We start from the raw sequence: 27,614 nt of genomic DNA, 5'->3' as shown, positions 1-27,614 counted from the left end.
GTGCAGTCACTGTGTACATATATTACTTATCCTGTACTGATCCTGAGTTACATCCTGTATTATACTTCAGAGCTGCACTCACTATTCTGCTGGTGCAGTCACTGTGTACATACATTACTTATCCTGTACTGATCCTGAGTTACATTGTGTATTATACTCCAGAGCTGCACTCACTATTCTGCTGGTGCAGTCACTGTGTACATACATTACTTATCCTGTACTGATCCTGAGTTACATCCTGTATTATACTCCAGAGCTGCACTCACTATTCTGCTGGTGCAGTCACTGTGTACATACATTACTTATCCTGTACTGATCCTGAGTTACATCCTGTATTATACTCCAGAGCTGCACTCACTATTCTGCTGGTGCAGTCACTGTGTACATACATTACTAATCCTGTACTGATCCTGAGTTACATCATGTGTTATACTCCAGAGCTGCACTCACTATTCTGCTGGTGCAGTCACTGTGTACATACATTACTTATCCTGTACTGATCCTGAGTTACATCCTGTATTATACTCCAGAGCTGCACTCACTATTCTTCTGGTGCAGTCACTGTGTACATACATTACTTATCCTGTACTGATCCTGAGTTACATTGTGTATTATACTCCAGAGCTGCACTCACTATTCTGCTGGTGCAGTCACTGTGTACATACATTACTTATCCTGTACTGATCCTGAGTTACATCCTGTATTATACTCCAGAGCTGCACTCACTATTCTGCTGGTGCAGTCACTGTGTACATACATTATTTATCCTGCACTGATCCTGAGTCACATCCTGTACGTATTATACTCCAGAGCTGCACTCACTGTTCTGCTGGTGCAATCACTGTGTACATACATTACTTATCCTGTACTGATCCTGAGTTACATCCTGTATTATACTCCAGAGCTGCACTCACTATTCTGCTGGTGCAGTCACTGTGTACATACATTACTTATCCTGTACTGATCCTGAGTTCCATCCTGTATTATTCTCCAGAGCTGCACTCACTATTCTGGTGGTGCAGTCACTGTGTACATACATTACTTATCCTGTACTGATCCTGAGTTACATCCTGTATTATACTCCAGAGCTGCACTCACTATTCTGCTGGTGCAGTCACTGTGTACATACATTACTTATCCTGTACTGATCCTGAGTTACATCCTGTATTATACTCCAGAGCTGCACTCACTATTCTGGTGGTGCAGTCACTGTGTACATACATTACTTATCCTGCACTGATCCTGAGTTACATCCTGTATTATACTCCAGAGCTGCACTCACTATTCTGGTGGTGCAGTCACTGTGTACATACATTACTTATCCTGTACTGATCCTGAGTTACATCCTGTATTATACTCCAGAGCTGCACTCACTATTCTGCTGGTGCAGTCACTGTGTACATACATTACTTATCCTGTACTGATCCTGAGTTACATCCTGTATTATACTCCAGAGCTGCACTCACTATTCTGCTGGTGCAGTCACTGTGTACATACAGGCTGATCTGGATAAACTATGCTATACACTAGTCCTAGTACCTTCACCAGTGTAAAACGTAACCGTTACTGATGTTCATTAAAAATCACCCATGTTGTGCCGTAAAAAAGCAATGGACAATGAGGCTGGGCAGGAACAAGGAAAGGAAAAATACTAACCCTCCTGCTTGCCCTTAAAGCTGTAGGCCCTGCCTAGCAAAACGGAATGGCCGCCCTGATAGGGGCGATCCTGTGTCAGGAACCTCCTGATCAACCCTATATGTCCCTGACAAGGGATAGACACCGCCACCCGAGAAGAGACCTAATATGACTACAGTCAGGGCCGTCTTTAATATTGATTGGACCCTGGGCAGGAATTTACTTGGGCCCCCTGGATCCCCCCCCCCAAGCAATAATTTTTTTGCCATATAACCAAAAATATGTTGAAATAAATTAAAGTTAATGCTTTTAAAAAAGTAACGTTTATTTTAAATTCACCCTTTGCCATTTATGTGCAAAAGAGAAAAAAAGAAGTCACGTAGTCAGCTCCAATCAGATAGACTCTTGGTCTATGTGCAGATATCTGATTGGAGCTGACTTCTTATTTTCTCTTTTGCACATAAATGGTTAAACTATATTCCTTAGTAAAAATGACCAGTCCACCCCATGAGGCCCCCCTGAGCAAAGGTTAGTAAATGTGGCCGGTGGTGGCCCCAGTTCAGCAGCAGACACAGAGAACCCAACCCCTTATGTCTCCTGGGGCCGTCTCTATAATAATCCCCCACTCATTTATGAATGGGGTTAATTAATAATTCGGTGACCGGTCAAAATTTCTAATATAAAATAAAGTCAATATGCGTGATTGCGCTCTCTGCGCTCTACCTCCTCCTCCTCCCGGCGCGGCAGTGGCAGGTCTGGCTGTGTAAGGTGAGGGAGTCACTGTGTAAAGGTTTTTTCGTAACCTGCGGCTCAAAGCGCACTTTGCTACTGAGACAGGATCACAGTGTACCAATGAGACAATGGACGTTTCAAAACTATCCTTGCAACAATTTGGTTTAAGGACCAAAAGTAGATTTCAACCACCAAAAACGTACCATCCCATTGAAACGTTTATATCTCTGGTACAACGTGACATCTCCAAGAATATGCATGGTCTCCGGACAGGGGATTATCATATGTCACAAAATTTATCACCTCTAGAAAGAGATGCTCTTGTACAATTGTTGGAGGATAAATCTATAATAGTGAAACCTGCAGACAAAGGGGGAGCCCTGGTCGTGCTGGATAGAGAGTACTATGTGGGGGAGATTTTGCAACAGTTATCTGATGTTGATACATATCAGTCATTGACCTCTGACCCTGTATATACTATTAAAGCTAAGCTACAGGCAATCACTAATGACTACATTAAAAACAATACCATTGATGTGAAAATGGGGGAATACATTATACATCAACACCCCACCACACCTGTATTCTACACATTACCAAAGGTGCACAAATCCCTCACCAGCCCCCCAGGACGCCCTATTGTAGCACTCACAGATTCCATCTTGTCAGCCCCAGCTATTATTCTAGAAAAAGCACTTACTCCACTTACCAAAAAAGCACCATCATATCTACTTGACACCAATGATTTCCTGAGACAAATACGTGATCTCCAACTCTTGGAAAGTGATATATTGGCTACATTTGATGTATGTAGCCTCTATACATCCATTGAACATGTGAAAGGCATTAGGGCAGTTGAATGGTTGTTGGCATTATCCACCTATAATGACAATGAAAAAAACTTTTTCCTAAGTTTGCTCACCACCATACTGCATGAAAATTACTTCCTATTTCAGGACACTTTTTTTCGCCAGCAGCGGGGGACCGCGATGGGTTCGAATGCCGCACCGCCTTATGCAAACTGTTATATGTCATGGTTCGAAAAAGAATATATATATGATGACACTTTATATAAGGACCACTGCATTTTCTGGAGACGATTTATCGATGACATATTTTGCGTGTGGCGGGGCGACATTCGAACCCTCGAACAATTCATGCATTACATCAACTCTGTGTGGAAGGAACTGCAGTTCACCATGCATTCAGATATGTCTAAAATTAATTTCCTTGACACTTGGGTCATAAAAGATGAGAAGGGACAGATACATACAGACCTGTACACCAAGGATACTGACCGCAACAGTCTGCTGCACTTCACCAGCAACCATCCACCTGCAGTCAAAAAATCACTTCCCTATTCACAACTACAGAGAGTGAATAGGATAGTGTCTGACACCGACATGAGAACGGCGCGTCAGGAGGAAATGTTAGACAAATTCCGTGACAGAGGCTATCCGCGAGATCTGTTAAATACACAACAGGCGAAACCGCCTAAAGACAGTACCACTACTAGTGTTAAACCGCCACGGGCCCCTTTTATGGTGAAATACCACCCCTGGGTCAACAAATGCAGGACTATCCTCAACAAACATTGGAGTATTCTCAGCAGAGCCTACCCCAATGTCACGGAATTTCAATCTCCCCCTATGATATGCTACAAAAGGTGCAAAAACATCCGAGACATCCTAGTCAGGGCTGATGTAGGTAGTGACAGACATACCCAGCGCCAGGCCACCCTCTCAACACCCAAGAATGGGACATACCCATGCCTTCAATGTATACACTGCTCTAGTGTCATTAAAGGGGAACACTTCACCCACCCATACACAGGGGAAAAATTTAAAATAAATGGCTTCTTTACTTGTAATAGTAATTTCGTTGTCTATCTCCTGAAGTGTCCCTGTGGTCTTGTGTATGTCGGTGAGACCTCCATGAGGATGAAAGACCGTTTCTGTAAACACAAATCTACTATTAGAAAGAAAAATTTACTACTCCCCATCCCACATCATTTTGAGGAACACCGACATGCCATTTCCCAGCTACGCTTCCAGATTATAGAGCGCGTATCACTGCCCAGGAGAGGAGGAGACAGGTGTAGAATGCTCAAAAAAAAAAGAGAAGCCTTCTGGATCCATCGCCTCCAAACCCTAGAACCAAAGGGATTAAATCGTGATTATGACTTAAACAGTTTTTTATAAACTTTATTGTGCAATGACTCTCTCAACATGTTCCCTCTTTCTTTCTTCCACAGAGAACTTGACTCCAATCTATATCATTTAGTGCTTGATCAGGGCGTAAGTGTACCACGCATAATAGCAGCACCGCTGCATTCAGTATTTTGCATTATATCACAAGGTTTAGCAAAATGTGGCAGTGTAAAGCATGGTGTACTGTGCATTAATTATGTTCTTTTTCCTCTTTTTTCTTTTGAATTAGTTTGCTATAGTAACTAGCATCCAGCATGTTATATTATATCTTTGGAAATATATCATTCAGTGCTTGATCAGAGCGTAAGTTTACCACGCATAATAGCAGCACCGCTGCATTCAGTATTTTGCGTCATATAACAAGGTTTAGCAAAATGTGGCAGTGTAAAGCATGGTGTACTGTGAATTAATTATGCTCTTTTTTCTCTTTTTTTCTCTGAATTAGTTTGTTATAATAACTAGCATCCAGCATGTTATATTACATCCCCAGCATTATATGATTCACAGCTTACAGCAGTGCCTAGCCTGGTGCCCTATCAAGCAATTAATGTCAGCTGCTCATCCACCTGTTCTATCACTATCTCTGCATTGTTGTGTCCTTTGTTTACAATGTTGCCATGGTAACCTGATGTCATTTCCTGCTCTATCGCGGTCTATTTAAATTGTCTGTAACTTGTACACACTATGTTTTGACAAAGGCTCACAGTAGCCGAAACGCACGCGTCACTTATCATTTGTATGTGACCATTAAATCTATTTGAAATTATTACTGAAGCGAGTGCTGGTCCTTACTATACCATTATCTGTGGATCTTCCTCCCGGGACGCGCGCACCGCACCGCTGAAAGCAGAAGTGCCGCTTGTATCTTCTCTTGGTCTCTAGAGACGTCGCAACATAAAATTTTCCGTTCGCGGACGGCGAACGCGAATTTTCGCGAACCGGGCTAACCGCCATAGACTTCAATAGGCAGGCGATTTCTGGCCACAATAGTGATGGAAAAGTTGTTTCAAGGGGCCTAACACCTGGACTGTGGCCGGAGGGGGATCCATGGCAAAACTCCCATGGAAAATTACGTAGTTGACGCAGAGTCGGGTTTTAATCCATAAAGGGCATAAATCACCTAACATTCCTAAATTGTTTGGAATAACGTGCTTTAAAACATAATGTATGATGTTGTATCGATCAGGTAGTGTAAGGGTTACGCCCGCTTCACAGTGACGGACCAAACTCCCCGTTTAACGCACCGCAAACTCCCCATTTGCACAAGGTTGGATACCCCGCTAGCCATGTCCCGTTCCTTGTCCTCACTGACGTCATTGAAGGTCTCTTCCTCCACCCAGCCACGTACAACACCACGGGTCCCCGAAAGGTGACAACAAGCCCCCTGGGACGCCTGCTGTGGTTGGTCTTCCACCTCCTCAAAGCCACCTTCCTCCTCTGACTCCTCTTCTTCAGACTCCTCTCTCTGCGTTGCCGCAGGTCCAGCAATCGACGACGACAAGGCTGCTTCTGGTGGTGATGGTGGCCACAACTCTTCCTCTTCATGCTCATCTACGGCCTGATCCAGCACTCTTCGCAGGGCACGCTCCAGAAAAAACGCATATGGGATGAGGTCGATGATGTTGCCTTGGGTTTGACTGACCAGGTTTGTCACCTCCGCAAAAGGACGCATGAGCCTACAGCCATTGTGCATGAGCGTTCAGTAACGCGGCAAATAATACCCAGCTCCGCAGAGGCTGTCCGCTTCTTTTTAAATAAAAAAAAAATCTGTTCTTAACAGTTTAATCTCTGTTTTGTCCCCTATCAGGGGCCGGTGTATGGAATAGATGTTAGGAACCGGGAGATGGAAAAAGATGCTTGGTTGGTCCTCTTACTTCCAATTTGGGGCACTGCGCGTGCGCCGCGCATTGTACTGAGACACCCGATATGAGCGGTGTGTTAAGTAGTACTATTCCTATCAGTTTAATCCCTGTTACGTCCCCTATCAGGGGACGTGTATGGAATAGAGTTCAGACAACCGCAAAGAGTTGTCAGTAGTTGACACTCATGACATACATTTTATTCCTCTATGCGTCAATCTTGGTGTAGTGATGACTGTGCTCGTGCGCACGTTCGGGAGATTGCAGGCGATGGCGGTTTTTCAATGCCTATGGTCGTGCTGAGGTAGTTCAGTGACAGGTAAGTGACCCAGAAAACAATGATTCTGCAGTGTGGGCCCATTGTTGGCCTAGTAGGCTTTAACCCCTTAAGGACACAGCCTTATTTCACCTTAAGGACCAGGACATTTTTTGCAAATCTGACCGGTGTCACTTTATGTGGTGATAACTTTAAAACGCTTTGACTTATCCAGGCCGTTCTGAGATTGGTTTTTCATCACATATTGTACTTCATGACACTGGTAAAATGGAGTAAAAAAAAAAAAATTCAGTTTCTCTACTTCTGTAATACATAGTAATACCCCCAAAAATTGTGATGACTTTACATTCCCCATATGTCTACTTCATGTTTGAATTATTTTGGGAATGATATTTTATTTTTTGGGGATGTTATAAGGCTTAGAAGTTTAGAAGCAAATCTTGAAATGTTTCAGAAATTTACAAAAACCCAATTTTTAGGGACCAGTTCAGGTCTGAAGTCACTTAGCGAGGCTTACATAATAGAAACCACCCAAAAATGACCCCATTCTATAAACTACACCCCTCAAGGTTTTCAAAACTGATTTTACAAACTTCGTTAACCCTTTAGGTGTTGCACAAGAGTTATTGGCAAATGGGGATGAAATTTGAGAATTTAATTTTTTTGCCTAATTTTCCATTTTAACCCATTTTTTCCACTAACAAAGCAAGGGTTAACAGCCAAACAAGACTGTATCTTTATTGCCCTGACTCTGCCGTTTACAGAAACACCCCATATGTGGCCGTAAACTACTGTACGGCCACACAGCGGGGCGTAGAGGGAAAGGTGCGCCGTTTGGTTTTTGGAAGGCAGATTTTGCTGGACTGGTTTATTTACACCATGTCCCATTTGAAGCCCCCTGATCAGGGCCGGATTAACATAGGGGCGGATGGAGCTGCAGCTCCAGGCCCCTGCATGAAAATAGGCCCAGCAGCCCGCATTAGGCCGGTAGCCTTGACTGCTGCAGGGCCGGCCGTGCCGACAGTGAGGAGGCTCCTTGACTGGTGCAGTATTACACAGAGTGACTGACAGAGAGAGGAGCCCCCAGCCCCGCCCCCAACAGCAGGCTCCAGCACGGACATTGCCCGGAGCCTGACTCCTCCCACACATGTGACTGGATCACATGATCATGACATCACGGAAGGTCCTTTAGCCTGCTAGCTGCTGCTTGTGCAGAGCTGTCATCCGGCTGTTCAGGGCTGTGCATCAGGCAGGAGGCTGAGTACAGAGGCTGGTGATTTTCAATATCAATAGGAGAGCGATTGTCTCAGCAGTAAAGACTTTGCATACAAAGACAGTTATGTGCGCGGTTTAGGAAACATGAGGGGACATTAATAAAGTAATGCTGTGACACATAGGGCCATGAGGGGGACCAGCATAATATGCTATATGTGTGTCATTCACACATATAGCATCTTATGCAGGCCCCCCTCATAGCCCTATGTGTCATAGCACACATCCCCTATAACAGTGCATCATCCATAGGTCCCCCATAACAGTGCCATCCACAGATCTCCATAACAGTGTCATCCACAGATCTCCATAACAGTGTCATCCACAGATCCCCATAACAGTGTCATCCACAGATCCCCCATAACAGTGCCAACCACAGATCCTCCATAACAGTGCCATCCACAGATCTCCATAACAGTGTCATCCACAGATCTCCCATAACAGTGCCATCCACAGATCTCCATAACAGTGTCATCCACAGATCCCCATAACAGTGCCAACCACAGATCCTCCATAACAGTGCCATCCACAGATCCCCCCTAACAGTGCCATCCACAGATCCTTCATAACAGTGCCATCCACAGATCCTTCATAACAGTGCCATCCGCAGATCTCCCATAACAGTGCCATCCACAGATCTCCTCCATAACAGTGCCATCCACAGATCCCCCATAACAGTGCCATCCATAGATCCCCTCTATAACAGTGTCATCCAGAGATCCCCCATAACAGTGCCATCCACAGATCTCCTCCATAACAGTGCCATCCACAGATCCCCCATAACAGTGCCATCCATAGATCCCCTCTATAACAGTGTCATCCACAGATCTCCATAACAGTGTCATCCACAGATCCCCATAACAGTGCCAACCACAGATCCTCCATAACAGTGCCATCCACAGATCCCCCCTAACAGTGCCATCCACAGATCCTTCATAACAGTGCCATCCGCAGATCCCCATAACAGTGCCATCCACAGATCTCCTCCATAACAGTGCCATCCACAGATCCCCCATAACAGTGCCATCCATAGATCCCCTCTATAACAGTGTCATGTAGAGATCCCCCATAACAGTGCCATCCACAGATCCCCATAACAGTGCCATCCACAGATCCCCCATAACAGTGCCATCCACAGATCCCCATAACAGTGCCATCCACAGATCCCCCATAACAGTGCCATCCATAGATCCCCTCCATAACAGTGTCATCCACAGATCCCCCATAACAGTGCCATCCACAGATATCCTTCATAACAGTGCCATCCACAGATCCTTCATAACAGTGCCATCCGCAGATCCCCCATAACAGTGCCATCCACAGATCCTTCATAACAGTGCCATCCGCAGATCCCCCATAACAGTGCCATCCACAGATCTCCTCCATAACAGTGCCATCCACAGATCCCCCATAACAGTGCCATCCACAGATCCCCCATAACAGTGCCATCCATAGATCCCCTCCATAACAGTGCCATCCATAGATCCCCCATAACAGTGCCATCCACAGATATCCTTCATAACAGTGCCATCCACAAATCCCCTCGATAACAGTGTCATCCACAGATCCCCCATAACAGTGCAAATAGACCTCTAGCACAATTCCCTTAAAATATCGCATCGCATATCGTTATCGCATCCTGTTTGGGAAAAGCTGGTCTACTGTGATATAAACAATGGGGGTTCTACAAAAGAGCTATTGTGGGGCAAAATTCATATTCGTGTTTACACACGTGTTTTAAAATGAATGCTTTCGCCTTTTATAAACAAGTAAATAAGGACACAATGCTGTGGGGCTGGTGTGCAACTTTTTCCAGGGCTGTTTTTTATTCCCAGTCCGGCCCTGCCCGCATAGGCCAACCGGAGCTAGGCCCGCATAGGCCGCCTCACTGAGGTTGCCTGGCGGCCGCCCCGCGAACCTTTAGTGGGACCGAACCGTGCCGACTGTGCCGCGGAAGGAGAAATCTCCCAGGCCGGCCCTTTACAGAACTCACCAGGACAACGACAGCTGACAGGTCAGCTGTGCCCGCCGCGCTGCGTCATCACGTCAGACTCCTCCCCTGGGGCCTAGGCCATGCCGTAAAGTGAAAGACCGTGACGGCTGCTGCGCGCGGGAAGTTCAAAATTCTTCCTGCGTGGAGTCAGGGGTGCTGCCAGCGGTGAGTCACATTCGGCAGCCTTCAGTGTACTGCCCAGAAAACAACTCATAGGCGGTAAGTAAATCAGCATTGGCTCACCTCACCTATTATACTGTATACTGTATACATGTCATTCAGGAGCATGGAAAAGCTGGGTGATGATTTTTTTTCACCTAGCTTTTCCATGCTCCTGAATTGCATATCTGCTTATAGGCATATATATCTTTATAATAGCTGAGCCTGATCTATTATAAACAGATCTGCCATTCAGGAGCATGGAAAAGCTAAGTGAGAAATAGTCACCTAGCTCTTCAATGCTCCTGAGTGGTATATCTGCTTATAATAGATCAGGTATTATAAACAGATATGCCTAAAGGCAGATCTGCCATTCAGGAGCATGACTGTTTCTCACCTAGCTTTTCCATGCTCCTGAATGGCAGATCTGCATATAATAGCTTGGCTATTATAAACATGTATGCATATAAGCAGATATGCCATTCAGGAGCATGGAAAAGCTAGGTGACTATTTCTTGCCTACCTATCTTTTCCAAGCTCCTCAATGGCATATCTGCTTATAATAGATTAGCTTTTATAAACACATATGCCATTCAGGAGCATGGAAAAGCTAGACGTGATGACATATCCAGCAGCACTAGTTAACTCCTTGGGGGGTGGCTATACATAATACAGCCATCTATATAGATGACTGTATATTTAAACTGTGGCCAGAGATGTACACTTAGTTCACACAGCAGATTTTTCACACGCAAACCCGTGCGTAAATCTGCTTCAAAATGACGCATGAACTTTAGTCCGATAGACTTGAATGGGATTACGCAGACCCGTTCACACTTCAAACTTTATGCATGCGTATTTTCACATGTGTAATTTTGCGTAAATTCACACTTTATTTGTGCTATAAAAAGTTGCTCTGCGTTGCGTTTTCATTTTCTATAAAAAGGCTCATTAAAATCTTCTGCACCAGGCCCATGATGCTCTTAATCCGGCCCTGCCCCTGATGCACCCCTAGAGTAGAAACTCCATAAAAGTGACCCCATTTTAGAAACTACGGGATAGGGTGGCAGTATTGTTGGTACTAGTTTAGGGTACATATGATTTTTGGTTGCTCTATATTACACTTTTTGTGCGGCAAGGTAACAAGAAATAGATTTTTTGGCACCGTTTTTTTTTTGTTATTTACAACATTCATCTGACAGGTTAGATCATGTGGTAATTTTATAGAGCAGGTTGTCACGGAAGCGGCGATACCTAATATATATACAAGTTTTTTTATTTATGTGAGTTTTACACAATGATTTTATTTTTAAAACAGAAAAAAGTTTTTGTGTCTCCATAGTCTAAGAGCCATAGTTTTTTCAGTTTTTGGGCAATTATCTTAAGTAGGGTCTCATTTTTTGCAGGATGAGATGACGGTTCGATTGGCATCTATTTTGGGGTGCATATGTGCAGCGTACTCAAGTTGTGTGCAATAGGGGTTTCTGGGTGATGTAGTGCAATAGACACTAACCTGGTACAGCTGACTCTCTGCAAGGGCAGGTATAGGTAGAAATAGTTCGTGACGCCAGTGCCAAGTAAACGGAGGCACGCCGTTTGCGGATGCAGGAATAAATTGAGGAACACGTGGTATTAAAACCAAACTCCAACTTTAGTAGTCATCATCAATACAGGGACATTAATGGAATCGCAGTTCCTTTGCATACAGTCGATCTTGCAATACGGTTGATGCAGGCAATTACAGTTTTAGCAAGGTGATTACAGAGTGTTGAACACAGGACTTGCAGTACAGGAGCTTGCACTCTATTTCTGTCTGTTCCTGGAATATAGCAATTCTTCACCAAGGCCCAATAACCTAGTTCTGGCTTTATATCCTTGGCTATAGCTTTATAAAAGTACCTCCTCTGTTATTCTTAGTACCTCTTGCTTTCCTGATCTTTGCCTCTGTCCCTCTCAGCTTCCTCAGGCTCTAGAAACTTCTGAGCTGTGGTCTAGACTGACTTTTACTTCCTTGACTGGGCCTTATATAAACTAGGGCTCCCTAGCTCCCTCTAATGACTAGAAGCTGGAATGACACCCCTAGCAGGCCTGTACATGCAAGTTTCCCGTGGGTGTATCACAGGCAAGGGCTCACGTGGAGGAGTCCATTCTTGCGCACAAATGTCAAGTAAGGTATTGCCCGTGGCAACTGTTTGGGAGGAGACACCACCAGAATAATCAAAGTCTCCTAAACGGACTGGTGGGCGTCCCCTGGTCATCCGGGTAGACCTTCTCAAAACAGGGGTCTCCTCTCCCCTTAGCAACGAGGTAGACGAGAGAGGAGCAACAGGAGGGTCTCCATCCGTGAGACCTTGGTCAGGAACAACTGGAACAACAGGAACAACTGGAACAACAGGAACAACTGGAACAACAATATCCACGAGAGGGGGAACTGGATCCGGAGCATCTTGAACCGGCTCTTCTGGAGGTGAAGATACGGTAGGTGCCGGAGCGGGCACCAGCAAGTTCAACCAAGGTGTCAGAAGCCAATGCATGGGATCAGCGTCATACCTCAGATTACTAACAGCCTGCATAGGATCCTCGGGCTGTATTGCTGACTCTGACACAGGATATTCAGATCCAGAACTCTCGGCACTAGGTTCTGGTGTCAGGCAGAGTTTCAACCGGTTTCGGTGCACAATTTGGGATCCCTTGTCTTCCCGGGTGATCTCATAAGTGTGAGTTCCAACATTTGGGATTGCAGTGACAGCTCCCACTTACTGTCCAATTTGCTGGTACGACGGTTATTCTTTAACCATACCACGGCCCCTATGGTCAAGGGTTCTGCATGGGCTGCCTGATCATAGTCTCTCTGCTGTCGGTCTCTAGCAAGGTCCATACGTTCCTGAACAATGGCTTTGGCTGCATCCAATCGCCTTTGGTGCTCAGCAACCCAGTCGGTGTTAGGTAATGGGTTAATGCAATCAGGTACGTGTATGTCCAATGAATGATCAGCAGGCAATGTCCCTTGGCGCCCAAACATCAAGTAAAAAGGGGTATACCCGGTGGAACAATGTATGGTATGATTGTACGTGAACATGAGCTGTGGCAACAGATTAGGCCAATCTCCTCTGGTTTCAGGAGGCACGGCCCTCAGCATCTCTATCAAGGTCTGATTCATTTTTTCACATAATCCGTTACCTTGAGGATGGTAGGCCGTTGTCCGGATCTTCTTACAGTTGTGTAAGCGGCACAGTTCATGGAACAGATGGGACTCAAAAGCAGGTCCTTGATCGGTGAGGATCTTTTCTGGACATCCATAGGGCAGGAGGAAGTGCTTCCAGAACATTTCGGCTGTAGTCTTGGCTGTCTGGTCTCTCACAGGCACCGCTACAACAAACTTAGTGAAATGGTCAATAATAGTCATGGCATAAGCATACACTGAGCGACTAGGCTCCAGTTTTACATGGTCGATGGCGACAAGTTCAAGAGGACGAGTACTTACAATGGGTCTCAGGGGTGCCCTCTGATCATGGTGCTCACTTCGTTTCAAGGCACAGGCTACACACTCTCGACACCACTTCTCCATGTCTTCTCTCATGCCCACCCAGTAAAACCGCTGGCGGATATTAGCCTCAGTCTTTTGGACCCCAAAGTGACCGGATTGATTGTGGTACATCTCCAACACCATACCTGCATCACGTCGGGGTATGAGAATCTGGTGCACTCTCTCGTTGGACACTGGGTCTAGGCTTCTCCGTAGCAATAGGCTCTTTTGTATGAAGAGTTGATGGCGCTGTCTCCACAGTTTGATGAGCTCAGGATCTGCACTCTTACGCCGGATCCTCTCAGGGGCTCTGCCACTAGTAATGAAGTCCAACAACTCACCCAAAACTCTACTTTCAGACTGTAGTTTCACCCACCTTTCTTCTTTGAGTTCAGGCCTACTGGAGGGTGAAGGAACTGCAGCTCTGTCACTGGTAGCTCGAGCCTGGTCCTGTTGAGCAAACTTGTTATAGAAAGCCGGCATCTCTACATCTTCCCAAGCATCTCGCACATCATCAGGAGCTGTCTCTGTGGGAAGCCTGGATAAAGCATCAGCATTATCATTAGTGCGTCCAGCACGATACTTTACAGAGAAATTATAGTTGGCAAGGCGAGAGGCCCATCTCTGCTCCAAAGCCCCCAATTTAGCTGTATTGAGATGTGCCAGAGGGTTATTGTCAGTGAATGCAATGAACGGGGTGGCGGCTAGATAATCCTTGAATTTTTCTGTCACCGCCCACACTAATGCCAGGAACTCTAGTTTGAAGGAACTATAATTCTGGTCATTTTTCTCAGCTCCTTTCAGGGAGCGGCTTGCATATGCTATCACTCTTTCCTTTCCCTCTTGGATCTGGGCTAACACCGCTCCCAGGCCTCGCTTGCTAGCATCAGTATAGAGATGGAAGGGCTTGCTATAATCTGGATAACCTAACACTGGAGGCTCGGTCAGTTTCTTTTTTAGCAATTGGAACGCTATCTCTCTTTCCTCATTCCACTCAATGGGCACAGGAGTTCTAGGACTCTTTTTGGGTTGCCCCCTCAAGAGTTCCTGGATAGGATCAGCTATTTGAGCAAAATGGGGGATAAAACGTCTATAGTAGCCGGCAAAACCAAGGAAACCCCTCACTTCCTTGACGGTAGTAGGAACCGGCCAATTACGGACAGCTGCTAACTTATCAGGGTCAGGTTGCACGCCCTCTCCGCTTACTACATGCCCCAGGTATCTTACTGCAGGTTTGAGCAGGTGACACTTGGATGGCTTTACCTTCAAGCCATATTTGATAAGGATTTCAAATACTTCTGCCAAATGTTTCAGATGGTCTTCATATGTTTTTGAGTACACAATGACGTCATCTAGATACAGCAGCACTGTTTCAAAGTTTTTGTGACCCAAACACCGCTCCATTAGTCTCTGGAAAGTTCCTGGGGCATTACATAGCCCGAACGGCATACATTAGATTGACTCAGTGAAGATGGAATGTAGGCTGCCCTTGGACAAGGTTGAGGATCTAAAAATGGAGGTCGACAGGGCGAGGCGACTGCAGAAAATTCACTTGCAGAGCCTACAGTCACTCCTGGGGAAGTTGAATTTCGCCTGTAGGATTATCCCCATGGGTAGAGTATTTAGTAGGCGTTTGGCGGCGGCAACGGCAGGGGTGGCGGCGCAGCACCATTTTATTAGACTGGGGAAAGAGCTTAGGGCGGATTTGCAAGTTTGGGCATAGTTTCTGGAGTGTTATAATGGCAGAGGTCTGTTTATGGGTGAGGCGGTAGACTCCTTTGATTTTGACCTTTTCTCTGACACGGCGGGGGGAGGCGGTTTCGGGGTCTATTGTGGGGGGCAGTGGTGTGCGGGGGGTTGGCCTGATACCTGGGTGGAGAGAGGCTGGGTCAAGAATTTAGCGTTGCTGGAGTTGTTCCCCATTGTGGTGGCAGTAATGTTATGGGGGGAGGAGTTTAGGAACAAGAAGGTTCGTTTCCACTGTGACAACTTGGGGGTGGTGCAAGCGATTAACGGGTTGTCGGCTTCTTCACCGTTAGTGGTGCGTCTATTGCAGAGGCTGGTGCTGGAGTGTTTGTCCCTCAATGCTTGGGTGGTAGCAGTGCATGTACCAGGGGTTGATAACTGTATTGCTGATGCTCTCTCTCGTTCACAGTGGGAGCGTTTCCGCCAGCTGGCCCCGGGGGCAGAGGAACGCGGGCTGGACTGCCCGAGTTGCCTGTGGGAACTCCTGGAGACACCGTAGCGGGTCTCATACGGGCTTCACTCGCACCCGGTACGTGGGAGACATACCATAGGGCATGGCAATGCTGGGAGGATTGGAAGACCAGGTTGGCTGTTGTGTCAGATGACTTTGAGATTCCCTTGCTATTGTTCATTGGGCATTGTAGAGAGGAGGGGTGGTCTGTCTCTAGGATTAATAGTTGTGTTTCGGGATTGGCTTTCGGTTTTCGTCTTAGGAACCTGCCGGACGTCACCAAGTCTTTTCTGGTGGTGAGGGCTTTAAAGGGTTGGCGACGTTCTCAGTCAGGGCAGGATGACCGTAGGCCGGTGTCTTTTGCTTTGCTGTTGAGGTTGGGGGATCAACTAGTCGACGTCTGTGCCTCGTCGTGGGAGTTGCGTTTGTTTCGGTCGGCTTTTTCGCTGGCATTTTTCGGGTCATTGCGTTTGGGCGAGTTGGTTTCTCCGTCGGTTAAGAGACAGGGGGGTTTGTTTAGGGATGACGTGGACCTTTTTCAGGACAGGGTGGAGTTTCGTATTAGGCGGTCAAAAACTGATGGGGAAGGGAGAGGTCGGAAGGTTGTTCTGTTCGCGGTCCCGGGTTGCGCAATGTGTCCGGTATGCTGCTTGAGGGAGTACGGGGTTGCGGTGGTGGGGACGAATTCCCCTCTCTTAGTGCATGCGGACGGGTCTTTCCTGTTTCCAATTCACGGCGGTCTTTAGGCGGTGTCTAGGGCAGTTGGGCTTAGCGCTTGGGGGTTACTCTAGCCACTCTTTCAAAATCGGGGCAGCGACAGAGGCGGCCAGACGTGGGCTGGGGCAGGACGTGATCATGCGGATAGGAAGGTGGGAATCGATTCGTTTTAGATCGTATATACGCCTAGATCGGCTGTGATATTGCATTGTATTTTGTCTCATCCCATACGGTATGCTTTTGTTCTTATTATTTCGTTACAGATTCGGACCCAGCGCTAATCTGGATAATGGGTCACTCGTATGTTTTCTGGGGAGCCATCCGGGCAGCGGTTCGGCCGGATGGACAACAGTTGGGGATTGACCGGTCGGTAGCGGTGGTAAGATGGTTGGGGCGTAGGGGAATGGTGTGGGGGGGCGTGTTACCTGAGGTCCACAAGTTTGTTAGGTTGGATAGGGTGCCGGATGTGTTGGTGTTGCACGTGGGGGGCAACGATTTGGGGGCGCGGCCTTGCGGGAATTGGTAAAGGATGTTAAATTCAACCTACTCCGGTTGTGGGCACTGTTCCCGTGTCTTATTTCCGTTTGGTCGGACATTGTTCCCCGCAAAGTGTGGAGGGGGGCGCGGTCGGTTGAGGGGATAAATAAGGCTAGGATAAAAGCTAACTGGGCCATAGGGCGGTTTATGGCAAGGAATGGTGCAGTGGTAGTACGGCATACCGAACTGGAGAAAGGGGTCGGGGCTTTTTGGCGGTCTGACGGTGTTCACTTGAACGCAGTGGGTATTGACATGTGGTGTCTGGCAATACAGGAAGGCATTGAGACAGCTTTGCGGATGTGGAGGGACGCACAGGCTTAAGGTGTCAAGCATGTGCGTTCGTGGCGGTGGGAGGTCCTTGAAGTTGGAGAGATTCAGGTGACGAGGATGGGAGGGCTCCACGGTTGGGGCTGGACTCCTATGGCTGGTGGTCGGTTGTGGCGGAATTTGGGCGAGCCGTCAGTGGTGCCTCCGAGCTGGTGCTTAACGGCTGGGGGCAAGTCGGCTCAAGAAGGATACTGGAAAAATTCTGAGGTTTGGGGCTTCCAGGACCTCCCCCGTGTTACTCAGGGATATGAATAAGTTGGTTATATCTTATGGGGATGTTTTGTGGAAAATAAAAGGTTATTTATTCATGTATGCGTTTTCAATAAACGGCTGCTGTGGCCGATATAATCCAACTTGGTGTCCGTGTCTTATTGGGGTTCTGACAGGGCCAGTTTAGAGAGATAGGGCTGGTGGTAGGTGAGTCAGGGGTTAGTACGTGACTGATTATGAGGGGCGAGCAGGTAATACCCCGTCATAGTTGCGCATCACTCATTTCTTCCAACTGATGTGTAAATAACTCCTCTGACAGATCAAGTGAAGCAGCTGTGGTGCTAGTGATGGTGGTGGCGGCAGGCGGGCGAGTGGTAACTTGAGAGGTGCCCGAAGCTGAGCTGGAGGAGGATGGTGCGTCAAGGTTCCGAGCGGAAGCTGTAGAAGATTGGGTGTCCTGTGTTAGCCAGTCAACTATGTCCTCAGAACTTTTCGAGTTCAGGGTACGTGGCCTCTGAACACTGGGCATTATTCTAGGGCCAAAGGGAATCACAGCACCACGACCACGACGGCCCCTGCGGCGTGGCCTGCCTCTGCCTGTCATTTTTTTTAGATTAGTTTAGTTGTACTATGTGTGCAAGGTACTGTGACACCAGATATGAGTGGTGGCACTGGGCACTGGCAGAAGTTGGCAGAGTAGACGCTGTAGGCCTGACACACACGCTTGCAGGCAACTAACTGCTATTCTATTACAGTCAAAATTGTAGTTTTTTTTTAATGTAATCTACTGTGACACCAGATATGAGTGGTGGCACTGGGCAAGTGGGCACAGTACACGCTGTGGGCCTGACACACACACTGGCAGTAAACTGCTTTTTTTTTTCTTTTTCTCTGTAATCTAATTGCAGTTTCCTGCCAGCGTGCGTGTCAGGCCCACAGCGTGTACTGTGCCCACTTGCCCAGTGCCACCACTCATATCTGGTGTCACAGTAGATTACATTAAAAAAAAACTACAATTTTGACTGTAATAGAATAGCAGTTAGTTGCCTGCAAGCGTGTGTGTCAGGCCTACTGCAATTTGATTACACAGGGAAAAAAAAAAAAAAAGCAGACTGATGTTCTAGCCCTAAAAAGGGCTTTTTGGGGTGCTGTCCTTACAGCAGAGATCAGATGAGTCCTTCAGGACTGTAGTGGACACTGAATACACTGGCGTAGCTAAAGCTTTCCCTATTGAATCAGCAGCAGCAGCACTGTCCCTCCTCTCACTGAGAATGCAGCTTCCGAATGAATCTAAAAGGGATGCTGTCCGGGAGGTGGGAGGGTCTGGGAGGGAGGGTCTGCTGCTGATTGGCTGGAATGTGTCTGCTGACTGTGAGGTACAGGGACAAAGTTTGCTCAATGATGACGAATAGGGGGCGGACCAAACATCGCATATGTTCGCCCACCGCGACGAACGCGAACAAGCTATGTTCGCCGGGAACTGTTCGCCGGCAAATAGTTCGGGACATCTCTACTGGTCACGTGAGTCTGTGACTCACCACCCAATCCCATTAGCTCCGGAGGAGGAGACTTAGTCCCTGCTGGCTGCTCCGCCGCGGCGCCACTCCCCCTTTACCACGTGACGGCGCCGACATGCTTGCTTGTTCTGACGACTTGTGAGTGAGAATTCCAGCGCCGGCGGGCCGCGGGTGACACCCCATCAGACTGGTGTCACCCAATGCGGCATGCACCCACCACACCCCCCTTGCAACGCCACTAGACAGACAAGTCCTTTACTAATGAGCGAGCCACACACCGCTCGCATAGCATAGACTAGTGAGTGGGAGTCGAGAAACGGAGCTCCCTTGGGCCCCCAGGAGCAACTGGGCCTGGGGCAGCTGCCGCTTTTGCCCTGCGGCAAAGACGGCCCTGACTACAGTCCAACAGTAATGTCATAAGACAAAGCATATTGCCAAAAATAATAAATATTGCACATATTAAATATGTGCTCCCCAATACACCAGTGGCATCCAGGTATTGATAACCAGTGGGAAAATGAGCACATACTATATGTACCAGGAATGTAAATTAGTCCCAACGCGTTTCTCTGAACCGTTCTCTGGGGTCAGTTCACCAGGGGCCAACATATGACAAAAAAGCTACAAAAAACAAAAATATTCCAGGAATGGAGATAAATGATTTATGTGCAAATAGAGTTGAACTCTTGTAATAATGCCCAGATGATACCGGTAAATGTTATGGCCAAAAAGAAACACAAATCCCAGATATTAGAGACCTCATATTAATACCTCTGCATCACACACCAAGTGTCCATAATGCTGCCAATAGTAGGACCCTTATTAAAGAAAGAGTCTATCAAACCCCATTATAATATGGTTGTGACTAAATACTGTACTCCGTAAGGACCTGCTCCTCACCAGTGATAGGAAATAGCCGACTCAGTGCTAGCTATTTCCTATCACCGGGAAGGACCTTTTTGCCCCCTAGTGGTCAGGTCCTGAACTGAAATAGTATATAGCCGGTTCACAGTGAGTTGGCTAAATACTATACTCCAAAAGGACCTGGTCCCTGATCTGGTTATTGAACTGTGTTAGGATTTAGTTGATTTTTAATGACTTGGTGAAATCCCCTTGTCTATTATGACCTGGTCATTAACTATGTCCAGTAACACATCTTCTACATGGATACAGTGTTATAGTATACAATGAAGTTATATAGGTGACTATAGTACAGGGTGGGCCATTTATATGGATACACCTTAATAAAATGGGAATGGTTGGTGATATTAACTTCCTGTTTGTGGCACATTAGTATATGTGAGGGGGGGAACTTTTCAAGATGGGTGGTGACCATGGCAGCCATTTTGAAGTCGGCCATTTTGAATCCAACTTTTGTTTTTTTCAATAGGAAGAGGATCATGTGACACATCAAACTTATTGGGTATTAACGTAACTTTATTCTTTCATGAGTTATTTACAAGTTTCTGACCACTTATAAAATGTGTTCAATGTGCTGCCCATTGTGTTGGATTGTCAATGCAACCCTCTTCTCCCACTCTTCACACACTGATAGCAACACCGCAGGAGAAATGCTAGCACAGGCTTCCAGTATCCGTAGTTTCAGGTGCTGCACATCTCGTATCATCTGAAGGCAATCGTCTATGCTGTGAAGATACGAGATGTGCAGCACCTGAAACTACGGATACTGGAAGCCTGTGCTAGCATTTCTCCTGCGGTGTAGCTATCAGTGTGTGAAGAGTGGGAGAAGAGGGTTGCATTGACAATCCAACACAATGGGCAGCACATTGAACACATTTTATAAGTGGTCAGAAACTTGTAAATAACTTGTAAATTTGAACTATCTGATATATAGATTCCTGATTTCTGTCCCAACATCCCAATAACCACTGCTGGAGGATCCGAGTGTGGAATTGGGCCCATCTGACTGCGGGAATACATGATGTTAGTTTGCCCAACAGTCTCATAGCTTCTCTGATCGTACAAACTGACTGATTTTGGAAGTTTGAGACCTTTCCTATTACTCCTGTCACCTTTTCGGTTGGAAGAAAGATTTTTTTGATGGGTGGAATCTAGACGAACCCATAGGAAAATTAAACTCTGTTAAGGGCAGGGGTTTGATTTCTCCCAGTTTATCACCCCACCTGTTTGATACAGAGTCTGGTACGTCTGAAATAGATTCTTCTCTAGACATTCTCTCGAATCTCCCACAATTAGAAGATTAGGGGATTATTAAGACGTTTCGTCTCCTCAAGTGAGCCACTACATCTATCATTACCTTTGTGAACACCCTCGGAGCTGAGGTGATCCCAAAGGGGAGGACTTGGAACTGAAAATTATATAACTTTGTTCCCAGAAAGACTGCAATACGAAGACATTTTTGAGCTCTTTCACATACCGGAATATGGTAATACGCATCCTTCAAGTCTATTGATGTTAAAAAGTCCTCTTCTTTTAACAGGTTTATGGTGGTGTGTATGGATTCCATCTTGAACTTTTCGGATTTTATAAATCTGTTCAGACTCTTTAGGTTTATTATCAACCGAAAAGTTCCATTCGTTTTTTTTTTACCAAAAATATGGTTGAATAGTAACCCGACTTTTGATGATGAGGAGGGACTGGGATAATAGCCTTCTGAGCCAGAAGATTTAAGGTACCTTTCTCCAGATTTTCCTGGAGAAGAGACGATTTTTGTATGGGTGTCACTTTGAACACATTTACAGGAGGGGGAAGACGAAAGGAAATATCGAGTCCTTTTGATATGATATTTAGAACCCAAGGGTTCATGGTGATATTTTCCCATTCTTTTACAAAGAATCTTAGCCATCCCCCTACCTGAAGCCTGGCGTCATTGTTTGGACATTTCAGAATTTTTGGGGGTTGAATAAGAACCCTCTGCCTCTTTTTTTGACTTTTCCCTCTGGACCACTGTCCCTCTCTGTCTGATCTTTTGGACTGAAAGAAACTTCCTTTTTTAGTATTACGAAAGGGAAACTTCCTTTTGTTCGACTCACGTGGGAAAGATTTTTTGGAATCTGCCGCCTTTTCTAAAATAGTCTCCAAGTCCTGTCCAAACATTAGGTTACCATGAAAGGGCAGATTACATAGTTTAATTTTGGAACTAATGTCCCCCGTCCAGGATTTCAACCATAGAGCCCTTCTGGCCACTACTGTTAACCCAGTGGTTCTTGCCGCCATCCTAACTGACTCTGCCGTAGAATCAGACAAGAAATCTACCGCCTTTAGTAAGAGGGGAAGAGAGTCTTTCAACGTATCATAAGACGTCCCTTCTCTAAGAAGAGATTCTAATTGTCGTAACCACTTTTTAAGGGACCGAGACACAGAGGTGGCGGCTAGATTGGGTTTGAAAATACCCGTGGCAGCTTCCCAAGTCTTCTTTAGGCGTGAATCTACCTTTTTATCCATGGGGTCTTTTAAAAGGACCCCATGTCCTCAAAGGGGAGGGCATTAGAACCTTTAACCAACTTGGAAAGTGACATCTATTTTAGGGCATGAAGTTAAAGGGTTTCTATCATCACAAAATTCGTTATGTAGCTGACTGACATTAGCGATGTGCTAGTGTCGGCAGTACATAACTGTGTAACTTATCTGCCTACATGCCGCCGTTCGCCCAGAAAACGAACTTTAAAAAAATGCAAATGAGCCTCTAGGTGCTATTGGGGCGTTGCTGCAGCACCTAGTGACTCCGTCTCCTCACCGTTCGGCACGCCCATTTTGCTTTGATGGACATCTCTGCTCTTTGAAAGTAAAATCCCACGCCTGCGCCGTCCCGTTTAGTATTCGGCGCAGTGAGTGAAGGACGCTCGCCTGCTTCCTCACTGCGCCTGTGTTGAATACATCACAGAGCTCCCCGGAAGTGAAGACAGCCGGCAGCAGGCGAGCGTCCTTCACTGCGCCTGCGCCGACTACTAAATGAGACGGCGCAGGATTTTACTTTCAAAGCGCAGAGCAGAGATGTCCATCAAAGCAAAATGGGCGTGCCGAACGGTGAGGAGACGGAGTCTCTAGGTGCTGCAGCAACGCCCCAATAGCACCAAGAGGCTCATTTGCATATTTTAAAAGTTAGTTTTCTGGGCGAACGGCGGCATGTAGGCAGATAAAAGTTACACAGTTATGTACTGCCGACACTAGCACATCGCTAATGTCAGCCAGCTACATAACGAATTTTGTGATGATGGAAACCCTTTAACAAGGCTTCATCTTCCTCACTAAAGGGAAATCTACGCCGTATTGTTTGGGAATAAATAATTTCCTATCTGGCGTCTTCCATTCCCTTTTTATCATATCATGCATATTTTTATGGACTGGGAAGACTAGTTTTTTCTTATGTTCGAGTCCACTAAACATGTCGTCCTGGACGGACCTATGGACTTTCTCGTCTGAGAGGTCCATGGTCGCCCTAATGGCTTTAATCAATTCTCTCAATTAAAATCTGTATCAGATCCAGAGGAATCAACAAGACTTCCTTGGTCGGCATCCTGCTCTGAATCGGAGGAGCTAGAATACATCATTTTTTGTTCCCTACGTTTAGAGGTAGACGGACCCAGGACGGACATAGGCTGTTCGGATAATCATCTCCTCTCTAATTACGTCCCTTAATTCCTCCCTGATAGATGGAACCAAATCTTTGGCCATATTTGTAGTACATTTTTTGCAGAGTTTTTTAGTACATGTTTTTGGTAATTTTACCGAACACACTACACATTTCCTAATTTTAGGGGTGGATCTTGTTTTCTGCACACCATCCTTATCACTCTGCACGCATACAGGAGAGGGTTGACAGAAACACAAGATATACAGCATCCCCCAGGTGAAAGTACCCCACAGCAGCAGGAGCCATGGTGGACTCCATCTGGCCTGATCCCAATTCCGACATACTGTCAGACCTCTGCCATGTCTGCCCCCCTTTTTATTTCTCCTTACCTGCAGACCTCAGATCAGAGGGCGACTTCCGCCTTGATCTCCGCAGCAAATTAAGCCCCGCCCCCTACGTTAGTCACACAACCAGAAGTACCGCTGGAACGACTTCCTGTGACGTCATAGTCATGCACCGAAGATTCAGGATGCCATGAGGAGCGCTGAAAAGACAGGAGGAACTAAGTGTCCGGTCGGCACATGGACCTCCACCCCGGCGCGCAGAGCAGGAGGTAAGGAGCAGGGTCCCTTACCTACAGACTTCCTGCACCCCAATGCCCAACTAAGGAACGGGTGCTGCCTGCATCCCTCATGTGCCTAGGCATAATGACAGTAAAATTGCCACCTCTGCCTGCCGGCACAGACATGGACCCACAGCAAGTGCCGTGAGGAATGACCACCTGGAGGGACAGGAAGACACTGAGGAGGATCCGCAGGAGGGTCAAATTTATTCTTCCTGTCCCTACTGGTTGGAGGCGGGTCATCTCTCATGGTATGCCGTCATGGAGGATGAAAGGGAAAAATAGAACATGTCCTATTCTTGTCTGCAATTGGGGACAAGATTAGTCATTTTCTATTATAGTGTCGGCGATGTACGGTCCCAGATTGCGGAACTGGCTCGTTTGGTTCCGCTTTGTTTCTACTTGATTTTAGCTGATCTGTCCCTAGTCAGTTATTTTGACCCCACTGTACCTTCCCCGTATAGGGGAATTAAGGAGTGACTGTGGACTAGGAGAGATCGTGCAAACAGTTAGGAACATTGTTAGAGTAGGTGAGCATCAGAATTGTCCTTTCTGTGACACATGATTGAAGCGTTGTACAATGCAGGGCGTCCCCTCGTAGCAGTAGATGCTGCTCCCTAGTAGCAAAGGTCACCAAGGCTGTTTAATGTGTGTGTCTGTTCCATCATACATAGGCCCTGAGTTATCAGAACTTCACTCCAGAATTCTGGCATCAAAAAGTGCAAAATATGGCTTTTGCAACTTTTTTTGGCCATTTATTGCGGCAAATTTAGCATTTTTACACAACTCATGCCAGTTTTGTAATATGGATGGAAAAGTGGGTGTGGTTAGCTATGTTAATGAGATTCACTCCAGATTTATCATTGAGACTTTTTTACAAAGTGGCAATCTCACTCCAGGAAGGAAAAATAGGAAAACTGGAGGAGCTTCTCTAGAAGAAGCGTTGGGTGTAAGAACAAGCCACATTTATCAGACAACCTGTGACGTGTGATGAATGTGGAATAAAGTTCTCCAACACAAACTCAAGCAAAACTGACTTAGAGAATATTTGATGATAAATTCCCCCAGAGTGTGCCATCGGAGACACATGCACGGCTAGTTTACCAAAGTATATAGTTATTTAAAAAAAATAAAAAAAATAAAACTGGATAATTTACAAAAAAAAAGACAATTATTTGAAATGTTTACATATTTTATTAATCTAAAACATAACATTTATTTAACCACAAATTATGGTTATCCCTATAAAAAAGATGCAGGATTAAAAATAGTAAACTAAACCGCATTGTAGGGCACGTCACACTCTTTCAAACAGGACCTTTTTTTATCTTGTGAGATGCTCCCATATTGAGACATATGTGCCGCCCGTTCCATGCCCTGGGGACCAGAATAACCAATGTAATCTTGCCCATGTCAGCGATTTGTAATCTTCTACAGAGGAGTGGCAATATTCTAACACTTCTGGTCCCCCAGACTACACCCACACTGTTACCAGCACCCCACTGGTCCCCCATGTACCCCCACACTGTTACCAGCACCCCACTGGTCCCCCATGTACCCCCAGACTACACCCACACTGTTACCAGCACCCCACTGGTCCCCCATCAGAGGCGTAACTACAGGGGAAGCAGCTGCTTTGGGGCCCGGGCTGCCAAGGGGGCCCGGCGTCCCGGCAGCGTGTCTGACAGTTTATTTTCCAGTTCGTTAAATATCGATGTCTTACTGTTCAGGCCCCTTCCACAACCATAAAGGCTGCATTACAACTGATTGAAAAAAAATGAGACTTCTACTGTTATAACTGGCTAAGTGTACATCTATACATATGACAGCTGCCCCAACACACCCAGCACTGCTATATCTCTATATGACAGCTGTCCCAGCACACTCAGCTCTGCTATATCTCTATATATGAGCAGCTGTCATGTGTATAGATGTACACTTAGCCAGCTATAACAGTAGAAGTCTCATATTTTTTCAGTCAGCAGCAAGGCATCTCTTATGGTCTTGTGGTTAGATGCTTTGCCTCTGATACAGAAGGTCGTGGGTTCGAATCCCAGCAGAAACCTTTTCTGAAATACAAGCACTGACTCCATATATGGACATACAGGGCGGGACACAGGAAGAGGCTGCATCGCATCGCTGACATGGAGGTAAGTAGAAGTGTTTATTTTTATTTTATTTTTTTAATACCCGACTGTTACTGCCATGGGGGGAGCAGGGGGCACTTGATACTGGCACATGGGGGGAGGCACCTGATACTGGCACATGGGGGGGAGAGAGGCACCTGATACTGGCACATGGGGGGGGGAGAGGGGTTGGCACCTGATACTGGCACCTGGGGGGGAGGGGGGGTTGGCACCTGATACTGACACATGGGGGGGGGAGGCACCTGATACTGGCACATGGGGGGAGGCACCTGATATTGGCACATGGGGGGGAGAGAGGCACTTGATACTGGCACATGATGGGGGGGCATTATGGGGGACACTAGGCCGGCAGCCTATCAGAGGCCGGACACTGAGGGGAATCTACTGGGGCACTATATATGGGGCATTTTATACTGGTACATTATGGGGGGCACTAGCAGGAAGGGGGGAGAGGAGCATTATGGAGGCATTTACTGGGGGCACTATATAGGGGTATTTTATACTGGGACATTATGGGGGCACTATGGGGACATTAGCTCAACTGGGGGCATTACAAAGGGGTATGTTTTGCACATTATAAGGAGAATAATTTCTACTGGGGGGGGGCATTATGGTGGGCTTTATTACTCCCCCATGGTATGACCCCCTAGTAGCAGCACCAGCCTCTCCCTGCTCTGCTATCCCTCTGCCCCTTCTCCAAATCCTTATTATGAAATCTTTCTCATTAGGATAAAGCACAACATCAGCTCCGCCGAGCCCCCGGCCAAGTGTGGAAGTGGTGTCAGAGATCCCCAAGGGTCAATTAACTGTAAGTTTTCATGTGAAATATGTTTATGTTATACACATATAGCCTACACTGTGCCACACAATATACAGTATACCGCTACACTGTGCCACACAATATACAGTATACCGCTACACTGTGCCAAAGGAGTGGGGTTTACACAGGAGGAGGGAGGTGCGAAGCGCGCTGGGGGGGCCCTTACAAATATTTGCTGTGGGGCCCATGAGGCAGGTCTCTCATGAAAAGCAAATGCATCTTTCAATCCCTCCGAAAGACTATGGCAAAATTGACTTCGGAGTGCAGCATCGTTCCAACCAGTATCAGCTGCCCATCTCCGA

At 46.5% G+C, this 27,614-nt stretch overlaps 1 long non-coding RNA gene across 1 annotated transcript; it reads left to right on the top strand.

The window, feature by feature from the left end:
* Positions 1–2,300: 2,300 nt before the first annotated feature.
* On the top strand, positions 2,301–19,256 carry LOC121007972. The gene is made up of 3 exons (XR_005780495.1): positions 2,301–2,411; positions 17,254–17,257; positions 19,217–19,256. It is a non-coding gene; the product is annotated as an uncharacterized LOC121007972 (long non-coding RNA).
* The last annotated feature ends 8,358 nt before the right edge of the window (positions 19,257–27,614 follow it).

This window comes from Bufo bufo, chromosome 7, assembly GCF_905171765.1.
Source record: "Bufo bufo chromosome 7, aBufBuf1.1, whole genome shotgun sequence".
NCBI lineage: Eukaryota > Metazoa > Chordata > Amphibia > Anura > Bufonidae > Bufo > Bufo bufo.
This window is presented reverse-complemented; position numbering and strand designations above follow the sequence as displayed.